Source organism: Physeter macrocephalus, unplaced genomic scaffold (assembly GCF_002837175.3).
Source record: "Physeter macrocephalus isolate SW-GA unplaced genomic scaffold, ASM283717v5 random_546, whole genome shotgun sequence".
NCBI lineage: Eukaryota > Metazoa > Chordata > Mammalia > Artiodactyla > Physeteridae > Physeter > Physeter macrocephalus.
This window is the reverse complement of record NW_021145999.1, coordinates 1-11,799: the sequence shown is the minus strand read 5'-3', so window position 1 is coordinate 11,799 and position 11,799 is coordinate 1. Positions and strand designations below refer to the sequence as shown.

General features: G+C 54.7%; 2 long non-coding RNA genes across 3 annotated transcripts; one reads left to right on the top strand and one right to left on the bottom strand.

The window, feature by feature from the left end:
* Positions 1-4,483: 4,483 nt before the first annotated feature.
* Positions 4,484-9,210, bottom strand: LOC102979690 (uncharacterized). 2 transcript variants are annotated; one of them, XR_002892305.3, is made up of 3 exons: positions 8,960-9,210; positions 6,105-8,637; positions 4,484-6,023 (listed from the first exon to the last, which is right to left on the bottom strand). It is a non-coding gene; the product is annotated as an uncharacterized lncRNA (long non-coding RNA). The 2 variants fall into 2 exon arrangements; XR_003678677.2 differs by having other exon boundaries at positions 4,506-6,340; positions 8,138-8,637.
* Positions 9,211-9,309: 99 nt separating this feature from the next.
* On the top strand, positions 9,310-11,540 carry LOC129391906 (uncharacterized). Its single transcript, XR_008616764.1, has 2 exons — positions 9,310-9,514; positions 11,320-11,540. It is a non-coding gene; the product is annotated as an uncharacterized lncRNA (long non-coding RNA).
* The last annotated feature ends 259 nt before the right edge of the window (positions 11,541-11,799 follow it).

The window sequence follows — 11,799 nt, the reverse complement described above, 5'->3', positions numbered from 1 at the left end:
GTCACACGGGGTTGGGGCCACCTCTCTGGCCGCACACAGTGTGCGATGCCCATGACTCAGAGGGACACAGGAGATGAGGGGAGAGGAGCTGGGGGAGCTCTGGGGGCTCGGCAGGATGTGGGTCCTGGCGTCCAGGATGGCGGGGGGGCCAGAGGGGGCCCGGGGGCAGGGCTCAGGAAGGCCGGCGCCACCTCTGTGGGTGGTCAGCGTGAGGAAGCTCAGACAGATTCCTCCTCTGGGGGAAACACACCCAGTCTCTCTTCCCAATTTCTGCCCTTGGGTTCCTCATCCGTCCCCCCAGGGCGGCCTGTGGGTGCGGTGACTCAGGCCCGTCTCGGCTCCCTCAGGCCCTGCCAGGCCACGGGCAGGACGCCCGGCCCGGGGGACGCAGGCTGTGGCCGAGGCAGGCAGCCGTGGAGGAGCGTCTGGGGTCAGTGGCTGACAGCGGTGACCGAGGAAATGAGGAAGCAGGGGAGCGGGCAGGGAGGGGGCGTGGCCGCACTTGGCCAGGCTTGACAGGCGCCCAGCACGCCCGCCTTGGCCGGGAGCCCAGAGCCGGGGTGCTGGGATTCGGGGCGATGTGGAGCTGAGGGCCCAGCAGGCCGCCCTTCAGCAGCTCAGCAGCTCCCCTTCACTCGCCCTCCCTCCCTGCCCCCACTCCTTCCTTCCAGCTCCCTCCCTTCTCCCTTGATCTTAAGAAGAACCCTGTGAGCCACGAGGGTGGGGATTATGACACCATTTTGTAGACCGGGAAGGCGAGGCCACAGAGAGCTGGGACTTGCTCAGGCATCTTCCCCCCTCCCTCCCTTCCCTGTCCTACCAAGCGACCCCCTGCCCAAGGGGAGATGCTTCTCCTAGACTGGACGCTGGTGTTTATAAGCCGTGTAGCCGGGTTGGGGAGCAAGATCTCTCCCTTTGAGCAAATTCCGCCATGGCCAAGATTTTCTGGGCCACGGAGAAAGGGATGAAAGTGTTCCAGGCCCTACGCAGCCCATCTGGGACGGGGAGGGGGGCAGCAGAAAGCCCCCGAGTCCCCGCCCGAGTGACGGGGACGGGGCAGAGCTGGCGTGCAGAGACAGCCTGCCGCAGGAGCTCACAAACTGCAGCCAAGAGGGGCGCAGGGGAGGCACCGCAGGCGGCATTGGGGCCCAGAGAGTGTCGCCAGGCCCATCAGCTGGGAGGGCGCCTGGCATCATGGACTCCTGCCAGAGACCCCTCCCTGCCCACCTTTGCTGGCCTGGGCTTCTGCCCTGCCGGCCACCCCCCCCACACATGCTGCCTAGTGTTAAAGGCCGGGGTGGGCTGTGTCCAGCCTTGGGCTCCGGGGCTGCCCCTATGCCAGGGACACAGAGCAGGCTGCTGGACCTGGGAAGACCTGGAGGATTTTGGTAAGGGCGCCCGGAACTCTGTCCAGGCATCTCGCTTCAAATACGGACGCATTCCTCCTGGCCAGGGACCCCCCCCCTCCCCACCACAAGTAGCCTCCTAGGCTCCTTACTTCTGCCCCCGGCTTATGCACGGCCTGCCGGGTGGCCCAAATCTTTACTTCATTCTGCGCCGTCTAGACGTGGCTGGAAAATGCTGCGCCGAGGAAATTCGCCTCCAGCAGAATCTCTTTGCTTCCCCAGGTCTGGGAAGATCTGGAGGCTGGGTGTGGAGGGGGAGGGATGGAGGTGGGAAGCCAGGAGAGCGCTGGGAAGGACTGTGCCTGCTTTGCGGGAGGAGGTGGACCGGGGGTTCCTGCCCAGAGGCCCGCCCTGGGACTGTCCCCTGGGGCTCCTCTCCTCCACCCCAGGTCCGGTCTGCGCCCTGCCCAGCCCTGCCCTGGGACATGCAGTGATGGAGGGACTGAAGTGTGCAGAAGTCCCTTGGGTGCTGCCATAGGGTCACTTCACAGCAGCTGTGCCCTGGGGCTGCCTTCAGATCCATCACTAGTGAGCCTAACTACCCCAGAAGGGCCGGTCCCCATCCCCCTGCGATGTCCCAGGGGCATCTGGCTGGGCAGGCACCGCCCTTCTCTGCAAGAACCAGTCGCACCTGCAGGTCATCCCGGAAGCGGAAGCGGGAGGATGGCGAGGAATGGCCAGCGCAGACGCCACGGTGCATCCCTGAGCCTTGGGGCTTGTTGCTGGAATCACAGAACTGGGCGGATGAAGACTGGATTCCGGATGTTTAATTTTGTTCTGGGTCACTGAGCATCTGGGTGTAAAGGACAGCAACAACACTGCCTCCTCCCAGTGCCCTCAGAGTGTTTCGTGCCTGTCCTGGCTGGGCTCTTCTCCTTCCGACTGCCTTTCCTCCCCGTGTATCGGATCAGATGGAAGTTTCTGGAGTGTAACGTTCACCCCAACCTTGGAGCCGGGAGGCGGACTCATCAGCCCCCCAGCCTCTCCCAGCCTCCGCCCTCCTCTGGGGGTGCGGGAGTACTGAGGGAGCGTCGTGCGGGGCGTCAGCCTCTCCACAGCCGTCCACCCAACCAGCAAATGTTCTGAGCAGCTGCATCGAGCAAGGCTGGGCTCAGACACTGCTTGGGGAACGCGTCCAGGCTGCACCTCTTTCGGAGAGATAGTGAGCAACCCAGGTGTGACACGGGAACACTGCCATTGGCTGGAGCAGAGCAGGGCAGCAGGGCAGCCAGGAGGGCGGAGGAGGTGGTTTTTTGCAGGTTAGCAGGATATAGGTGACAGTTACTTATTTCCGGCTACAAAACATTACGTAGAAATAGAGCAGTTTATAGCAGGGGTCTTCCTACTTTATTTTCCCTGTCTATCGGTAAAAAAAAAAATTGAACACAAATCCCAGCAGGTGCAGAGCAAGGCTACCCTCCTTTACCAAGTGATCGCTTAAGGAACAGCAGGCACTAAGTCTCAGCTGGGCAGTGCAGGCGTTCTCCCGGCTACTGTGATTGGTTCAGGGATGGCGCCATCGGAGTGACGCTCTGGGAAACAGAACTCTCTCTCACTCCCCTGGCTGTGAACAAGGACGCCTGTTGCCCTGGTGGCTGCTGGCAGCCAAGTTGTGACGATGAGGGAAGCCAGCCTGAGACCAAGTCTGCCCACAAAGGGGGACAGAATCCAGACCACTGCAGAGAAATGGGTCTGCAGCCCGCATTGGACTGTGTCAAGAGCCTTTCTCATTTCTCATACCTGGACTTTCTAGGCACTGAACCAATCCATCCCCTTTAGTGTTTAAATCAGCTGAATTATGTTTTCTTCATCCGGAAACATCTTCACTGACCCAATGACCTGCTGGAATTTTTCTTTTGGGTCTACACGTTAAACTTTTTCCAATAAAACTTGTAACCTGACTCTCAACGCTTAACAATAAATTGTGAACCTTGTTAAAAAAAATGAAGATGGATGGCACCATTTTTAATGGCTGTACTGTGTTACACTGGTTGTCTCATAATTCATTTAACCCATTTCATTTGCAGGGGCACATTTAGATTGTTTCCAACTTTTTACCGTTTTCAGTAATGTTAGAGCATGTATGTATCTTCGTTCATTTGTCCAACAATTTCCTTAGGATAAATTCCTAGGAGAGTAGTTGGAGCATCAAAGCATATGTGTACTCACAGGGCTTTTGCTTCATCTTGTGAAGCTGTACTTCACCTGTGGGACACCCACCTGTTTACACTCCCGCCAGCGCCACTTCCAGGCGCTGTGATCACCATCATCCTTTTTCATCTTTGCCGGTCTATTGGTAAGTGGTATTTATTTTTTTACTTAAAAAACTACTAAAAAGTCCCATTTTCGGGTTTCCCTGGTGGCGCAGTAGTTAAGAACCCGCCTGCCGATGCAGGGGACATGGGTTCAAGCCCTGGTCCGGGAAGATCCCACGTGCCGCGGAGCAACTAAGCCCGTGTACCACCACTACTGAGCCCGCGTGCCACAACTACTGAAGCCTGTGAGCCTAGAGCCTGTGCTCCACAAGAGAAGCCCGCGCACCGCAACGAAGAGTAGCCCCCGCTCGCCGCAACTAGAGAAAGCCCGCACGCAGCAACGAAGACCCAACACAGCCAAAAAAAGAAAAAAAAAAGTCCCATTCTCATTTGTTCATTTACCACTTGTACTTCCTCTTTGAATATGTCCTTTGAGGTTTATATTTAAAATATCTACTTAATTACGAAATCAGGCTGTTCCCCCTTGGGGTCTTCTACTTCCTCATAAGATTTCTGTGTATTAATACTGTATCAGACATGGCATATATTTTGTCCAATTAAAAATGTAACGACAAACCAAGTAGCATATTTAGGTCATCAAATCAGTTGCTGTCAGATGGCCCCTGCCGTAGCTGCTGGTAGGGCAGGAGGCGTTGGGGTCTCTCCCAGCGCCCAGGCCACCCCTCCATGGCTAGCTACAAAGGGGCATGCTCACTGACCAGGCTGCTGTGGCATTTCCAGGCCACACAGATTGGTTCAGGGGTGGCAGGTAGGTGATCCAAGCGGGCCAGCAGAGGTGCCCCGTGACCACATGGAATGAGGCTCACAGTATGTTAAAAAGCAGCTTACATAGTCTGGAGGCAGCGAGTGTTTATTCTCCACAGTGATTAGTTACAATTTTGTTAAAGGAAAGGAACTTGTTAGTGGTTTCCTCATATCAATTTTGGGGAACAATTTAAGTTTCGCTTATGATTCGCAGAAGAGTAAACAAGAAGTGACCCAGGTCACGTTCGCCTCGCTTGTCTTGGAAAATAAGCTAAATTGAGCTTTGCTTGTGTGACTGAACTGGTTTGGTCTGCTCAGGGAATTTTCTGGTCTGGTCTCCGTTTGTGTATGATTGAAACACATGTATCCCGTGTGTGGGTCTCCGACTGTTCGATGCATCCACAGGAAACTGTGCACAGCCTTGCACTGGCCCAGGGGTGCCGCTTTACAGCCGAGGAGGTGGTGGTAGTGAGCTCCTACACGGCCACGGGACCCACCGGTCCTACTCCAGGTTCTGCGCCCCCCCGGAGGCTGCGCCCTGACAGAGCGATGAAACCTGGAGCGCTGCCCTTCAAGACGTGGTGTCCGCCCTGCATGGTGCCGTGGCCCCTCCAAGTGAAGGCATGGGTGCAGGAGCCAGGGGTGGGAGCAGGGGGCCCCGACTGTCATCGCTCTCAGGGGAGTGTGTGTTTCCTGTTCTCACAATTCTGGCCTCTTCTAGAGGTCCCGAACCCCAGAGGGGGAACGCTTTCAGAAAAGGACACAGCGAGAGTCTCGCTGAACTTACTCACTTGGGGCTCCTTGTGCCAGGAAACTAGCAAGCAAGGAGAGGTGTCTCCTCCTCACCATGGGGGAGGCAGGGGTGCTCCTGTGTGGTGAGGGCGGCAAGGTCACGTGTGGCACCTACATGAGCCACTGGGGTGTCTCTCTGACCAGCATTAATGGCACGTGGGCAAGGAGAGCAGCCACGGCCTGAGGAGGGCACCATCAGTGACCAGCGGCTCCGAGGCCTCTAGGATGAGAGTCTGGATCACTCCAACAGGTAAGTGACCTAGAACAGCAGAGGTGCTACCAGGTAGGGGCAGGGTTAGGGTTGTGGCGGCAGGAGGGCGTCTACAACAGGTGATGGAGGGACGGTGACTGTTGTGGCTCCAGGATCACGTGGTCAACCTTCCTCTTGGAAGTCTATCCAGAAGAGGGACCAACCAGGATCCTGGAGACGTCTCCCTAGATGGTGAACTTATGCAGCCAGCCGACCTGCGTGGGGCAGAGGGCGGGCTGCCGCACACGCGCTTATGTCACGCCACCCAGACTCGTCCTAGAAGACGAAGGCTCTCATTCCCCTCAGCTGCTGGCAGCGTTGGCTGCTGATGGCTTGGAGATAAGTCCCTCCTTGGGACCTGACCTCGGCAGAAGGCACTTCCTCTCCCAAGGTTATGCACCTTCCCAGGGGGCAGCCCACAGTCAGTGACTCGTCCATGCAGCTGTGCAAAGGCTCCACCGGCTCATCTCAAGACATCTCTGGGGGCCATCCTTCGGGGTTGGCCCCACGTTCCACTGTAGCCCCTCCCAGTTTAACTTCTCCCCAGTAAGCCACCTGCATGGAAATATCTGTCTCACAGTCTGCTTCCTGGGGAACCCAGCCTGCACCACAGATCTTGTCATCCTCAATCCCCACCTGTTAGGCAGCACCCAGTTTTCTCGTCTCCTGGCTTCGGTCTCCTGGCTTCGGCAATGACGTTCCCGGTTGCATTTTGTCCCGTCATAGCTACTCAACCTGAAACAATAGCTACAAACCTATCAGTGGACCTGACTCCTCCAAGCCTCAGCACTGTTCCTTCGTCGCTGCAGCATTTATGCTTGCCTTTTCCAAAAAGTGTTTGAGGTAGCTCAGTGCATAACAGAGTGAGAGTTCTGTAATTACATTTTCATGCATTATGAAACAATTTATACATGCAAAAAGTCATAAAGAATAAAACAAACACCTGAACACAGTCCATCTGCCTTAAGAAATAAAGCGTAAAACAAGAGAACTCTCTGTAAATTCCTCACCGATCGAAGTCCCCACCAACACCCAGAGGCGACCACACTCCTGAATTTAGCTTTTAGTATTCTTTTACTCTAAAAAAAGGGAATGAAGTGGTAGCATACCACATGCATTCACATTCACCTTTTTTTCACTCAACATTGCTTGTGAAATCCATTCATGTTGACAAGTAAGTTAACGTCTTCATTTTTACTACCGTAGAGCATTCTCCGCAAAACTATGTGTAATTGATCAGCTTCCCCCGGGGGGCAACATTGCAATGAACGTTCCTGTCTCTGCACACGGGCGAGTGGCTCTAGGGCGCACACCTGGCTTGTAGGGTGCGCGCACCTTTAACTACGAGACATTGCTAGATGGCTGTCCAGTTATTGGATGCATCTGTGCTCCCGCCAGCAGTGAGTCGGCGTACTCTGATTTGGGCTGCTCATAAACCCACGTCCTCCTCAATTTCGGCGCTGAGAGATTTTTAAATTTTTTGTTAAGTGTGAAATGGTATGTCCTCGGTTTTTACAGTAGCCTGCATCTCAGCGAAAGGAAGCCTCTTATGTTTGCCGCTCAGGTGAATAAAGGCTCCCTCATTCACTCTCTGTGCTCACGCACACGTCCTGTTTGACTCCTGCATGGGTCCCGTTCCTCGACTCTACCTCTGCAGGACTCTGCCTTTCACGCCTGGCCTTCTTCCAGACACTCCCTCACATCCATCTCTACCACACGCCCCCGCCTGAACCCATTTCTGGAGATTCTCTCTAACTTGACTTTGGTTTTTGATTACACTGCTCTTGATGCTGACCTTATGCCTGCCCACCGGTCCTGGGACTTCGCCCTGGCCTGTCCTCCCGTGTAACCCCGTCTCCTCACCTGGAGACCAATATGTCCTCTAACCTAGTGCTTGGCTGAGGCCTGACATCTGACCTCAAACCCAACATGTCCTAAACCAACCATAAACCTGGCTGCAAACAGGCTCACTGCTTGCTTTGTGGTTTCCGTTGGTGGTACTAGTAATCCTACGCTCAGATAGTCTTGAAGCCTTCAAGTCAATCTTAGTCTCCCTGTAACTAACTCCCTCCCCTAAGAGACAGCAGACAGGAAAGCATTAGGTAAGTTATGGGGAGCAACCAAACCTAAGATGTTATAATTACATCCAATCAGTCGCTCGCTGACTGCTGTCAATCTTCCCTTTCCAAACGCTACTATCTGAGTTCTGCTGCCACCCCACTCACTGATTCTTGCAAGAGGCTAAATTGAGCTGGGGAAAATCCCCTGTCGGTAGGGCATCCCTGAGGCTGTCAGGAGCTGATCACGGAGGAAGACCTCTGGGGAGGCCCTGGGGCTGTATATTGGGAACAGATCCCTGGGGCCTTCCTGAGCCCCACTAGGCAAGGATCCCAGGAGGCTTCCTGAGGCTATGTCCAGGAAGGGGTCCCTAAGGATCCACTGAGGCTTTATCAGGACATCTCTGGAGATTCACTGAGGTCATGAAAGTACAGGATGCCGGGACGGCTCCTCAGGCTGTGCAGCATTGTAGCCCTGAGTGTCTACTGAGGTTCCATCAGCAGCGGATCCCCAAGGACCCACTGCGATCACCTCAGGGAGATTCTGTGGCTGTGACAGAGGGGAATCCCTGGAGAGCTCCCATGGTTGTCATCCGTTTAACAAATGCTTACTGTGTTAGCTGTAGAAGCAGAAGACACAGGTCTCACCCGCCCAGCAGTATCTTGCAATACCCTACGGGCTCCGTGGGAAGAAAGGCAGGAGGTAAAAGTTCCAAGGCGGGGACAAGGGCTGTGGGAAGCCTTTGCTATTACAAGACAGGATAGAAAACTCAGTGTTGCAAGGGATCTGAGAGAGCCACGCACTCTGCTCTGAGGGCTGGGGGTAGCCTTTACTGAGGCGCTGGTTGGCATACGACTGAGAGAATACACGTAAAGTGCCTAGCACAATACCCCGCGTACAGCAAGTACTAAATCAATGTTACTTATCTTAAGTGAGGAGGCACGGAAAACTTTAATCAGAAAATATCAAGAACTGGCACGCGTCTGTCAAGCTGCTCCCCAAAGCCGCACTGCGCTCCCGTCTGAAATGCCGGTCCCTGACCTCTCAGGTTAGGTCTACCGCCGACAGAAATATAATGCAGCCACATACGTAACTTCTAATTTTCTGGTAGCTGCTTTGAAAAAAAGGAGAAAGGAATGTGAAAATAATTTTAGCAATACATTTATTGAATCCAATACACAAAATATTTTCCTTCAACGTGTACCCCCAAAAAATCGGCGTCATCATTCCTTCTTTAGTACTGAAGTCCTGGGTGTATTTTACCTGCACGTTCCAAGCGCCGATAGCCGCCCGCGGCCAAGGCTCCGGTGGGGGAATCTTCACGCTTCAGCCGAAGCCTGCCAACCCCCTCCTTCCCCGACCCACCCGTCCCCTCCCCGGACCCCACCACCCGTGCCCCTCACAAGCCCCGACCACTTCCTTATGGTTCTCACCTCGCTGCACTGACTGCAGCGGTAAGTCAGCCACTTGGTATTTACCGATCCCTAGCAAGTGCGGGCGACAGACACCTCCTCGACCACCACCCGCAGCGGAGTGCTTTCGGTCTCCGCGTCGCCTCGCCCTCGGGTTAGGACCATTGTTTTGCCGCTTCGCGCAGTAGGAGAACCCTGGGCCGGACACCAGGCCTAAGGAGCCCGCAGGTAGAAGGACGACCCGACAGCTGCGCTTCCTCCGCGGCACCGCCCCTTCGACGCCTTTTAGTGACGTCAGGCTCCGCCGCGTCCATCACGCGCGCCCGGGTCGGAGGCGGGACTTCCGGGTGCGCGGAGGCATAACTTCCGGAGGGAGGCGGAAGAGGTTTCCGGCTCTACGCTCGGGAATCCCGGGACCAGTGAGGGGCCACCCGGGATACAGGAAAGGGCCGCCGGGGCGGGTTGGCCGCCCTCGGGGTGTCGGGACTGCGGGCCTGAGGGATGAGGAGAGGCCATGGCCAGCGACGGGGCCAGGAAGCAGTTCTGGAAGCGCAGCAACAGCAAGGTCCCGGGCAGGTGAGTGAGACCGGGCCCCGGGTCGGGGTCAGAGGTTAGAGGTCAGGTGGGCGCTTCGGCCTGCTGGGCTGCGGTGGAGTCGGGGTCTGGGGAGGGGTGACCCGGGCTCTAAGGAGACTTCTCGGGGTGTCCTGGGGGTCGGTCGTGGGGTCTGGGAGGTGACAGTGGCTGCACGTAGGAGCTAGGCCAGAAAGGAGGAGGAGCTGCCGGCAGGCTTGTCCCGAGACCGGCAGGCTCTCTTCTGCGAAACTCCTCGGCCCGCTGGGGAAGCTGCAAGGAACCCACTCGGCTCCAGCCGCGAGGAGCTGGTGGAGTGAGGAAAGTGGCCGGGGCAGTCTGCGCCCGCCGGCGAGCTCGGTTTCTGCAGGGGGCGTGGTGGTTTTGACCCACTTGATTGGCGTCCTCGTCTCTCCTGTGGGCCGCTGCTTCTGCCCTGGGCGAGGAAGAATACTTGAGGCTCCTTGTGGATTTCCATGTTCCCACTTTGTGGCCTTAAAGCCAACTCCTGTCTTGAGTCAGCAGCAGGAAGCAAATTTTTTTTTTTTTTTTTAGTAAAGTGCCTGCAGCGACCTGGGTGCAACGTGGAAGCTGTACAGCTCCAAAGTTCTCTGATTGATGTGTCACCCAGCCCAGCCAGGGCGCTAGGAAACATGGGAGACATGATGGGGAAAACACCTAGGATAAAATCAGCTGCTGGTGAAAATAGATTAGAGATAAACAAACTACAAGATTTCTACACACTGTTCAGTTTTGAAACTAAAGTCTGAGATACTGAAAATTAAGGATTGTGGTCTTAACTCCAAGTAGAATCATTCACGAGCACAGTTTATTTGTAAGTGTTGCATAGTAAACACTATTGTTTGAGTGATAGAATTGTAAACTTTGGAATGCACTGTGTCGAGTCAGAAAGGTTTAATTTTCAGAATGGTCTGGGAGTTAGCAGTATGAGTTCCTGACTGCTCAGAAAAGCGACTTTGGAGGGGGTCACTGAAGTTGGCCAGGCACCCTATTTTACTCTATAGGACTGTGGGTTTTTTTTTCCTTTAAATTTATTTATTTATTTATATTTTATTTTTGGCTGTGTTGGGTCTTCATTGCTGCGCACAGCCTTTCTCTAGTAGCGGTGAGCGGGGGCTACTCTTCGTTGTGGTGTGTCGCTTCTCATTGCGGTGGCTTCTCTTGTGGAGCACGGGCTCTAGCCGTGCGGGCTTCAGGAGTTGTGGCATGCGGGCTCAGTAGTTGTGGCTCGTGGGCTCTAGAGTGCAGGCTCAGTAGTTGTGGTGCACGGGGTTAGTAGTTGTGGCTCACGGGCTCTAGAGCGCAGGCTCAGTAGTTGTGGCCCACGGGTTTAGTTGCTCCTCGGCATGTGGGCTCTTCTTGGACCAGGGCTTGAACCTGTGTCCCCAGCATTGGCAGGCGGATTCTTAGCCACTGTGCCATCAGGGAAGTCCTTAGGACTGTGCTTGATTGAAGAACAGTAAGAGGTTTCATCAAAACCACTGTCAGGGTCCAGGATGATGTGAAAATTCTGGAATAGCAGAGAATAGGAGGTCCTAGCAGTGACAGGAACACATGCTCTAGAACACAGACTCCAAGGAAAGGAGGCACGTGGCAGTAAAACTTTTATGTGTTGTTTTTAGATATTGAGATTTTGGTTCTTCCTCTGTCTAAATGGATTCTGATTCTTTTTTTTTTTTTTTTTTGCGGTATGCGGGCCTCTCACTGTTGTGGCCTCTCCCGTTGCGGTTTTTTTTTGCGGTATGCGGGCCTCTCACTGTTGTGGCCTCTCCCGTTGCGGAGCGCAGGCTCTGGCCATGGCTCACGGGCCTAGCCGTTACATGGCATGTGGGATCTTCCTGGACCGGAGCACGAACCTGTGTCCTCTGCATCGGCAGGCGGACTCTCAACCACTGCGCCACCAGGGAAGCCCTAGATTCTGATCCTTAACAACCAGCTGAGGTGTGAGAATAATCGAGCTCCTGTGTGTACTTATAATGGTGAATAAACCTTTGGATTGATGACTGTGTCTCTTGGGTATTTGTCCTTGTATAAGGTTCAGTAGTGCCCCCCCACCCCAATTCAGGTCCTCGGACCCTGTGAATGTGACCATATTTGGAAATAGGGTATTTGCAGATGGAATCAAGTTAAAATGAGAAATGAAGTCACGCTGGATTAGAGTGAGCCCTAGTCCAGTGACTGGTGTCCTTATAAGAAGAGGGAAATTTGCACACAGAGAGACAGACACAGGGAAGATGGCATGTGAAGATGGAGACAGACTGGAGTGA